This window comes from Amblyomma americanum, chromosome 3, assembly GCF_052857255.1.
Source record: "Amblyomma americanum isolate KBUSLIRL-KWMA chromosome 3, ASM5285725v1, whole genome shotgun sequence".
NCBI lineage: Eukaryota > Metazoa > Arthropoda > Arachnida > Ixodida > Ixodidae > Amblyomma > Amblyomma americanum.
In genome coordinates this window covers 40,354,803-40,355,689 of record NC_135499.1, presented here as the reverse complement: position 1 = coordinate 40,355,689, position 887 = coordinate 40,354,803, and positions in this window count along the sequence as shown.

Below are 887 nucleotides of genomic sequence, written 5' to 3'. Positions count from 1 at the left end.
GTGGGACCAAGCACCACCCGATGCATTAACCTCGGGAGGAGGTAAGTACGCAACACCACTAGGCGTTGTTGTGGTTTAAGGGGCGCTGCGCTCACCCTATTCAGCAAACCTTTCAGCTCAGACATGATGTCTGCTGGTGACATCCCAATGGGCGAAAATGTCAAGCCCAAGTAGCGCCATGTTGTGTCAACCTCCGCTACAGGTATGTCGTCTCCTCCAATGTTGAAGTGTCTTGAGGTATCGACTTTCGTGATCTTCCTTTTAGCATCAGGAAGGTATGATACTGTTAGGCTCTTTGCGGGGTTGATGGTCAATCCCCTGGGAGCCAGGTAGGCGTACAAGGAATCAAGTTGTTCCTGCAGGCCCTCCGGAGTAGATGCCATTATTATCATGTCGTCAGCGAATGCCATGGCATTTACTGACAATGGGCCACTCTTGAATCCGACCTCCGGAGGGCAAACCGCCAGCCAATCATCTAACACCAAGTTAAAGAACATGGGGGATAACGGGTCACCCTGCCGAACCCCTCTGGTTGGCTTGACATACTGCGAAGACCCCTGAAAGGTCAGGGCTGTTTCGGCGCCTTCGTAGAAGTCACGGACATATCGTAGGAACGGCCCGTCTAATGACTTTCTGTGAAGCCCCTCCAGAATGGCTGCCGTAGTAACTCTGTCAAATGCTTTCGCTATGTCCAGTGTTGCCATATACAGTGGTTTATACAGGCCTAGCCTCACCGGCCAAAAGGTGCACATTTTCAGCACACCCATCAACTGGCATGAAGGCGCGTTGCTTGAGATCCAGCGGGATTGCAATCATCAATCTCGTCGCCAGCACCTTATGAAATAGGCGAAGCAATATGGGGGCTACACTTATTGGGCGAAAATCCC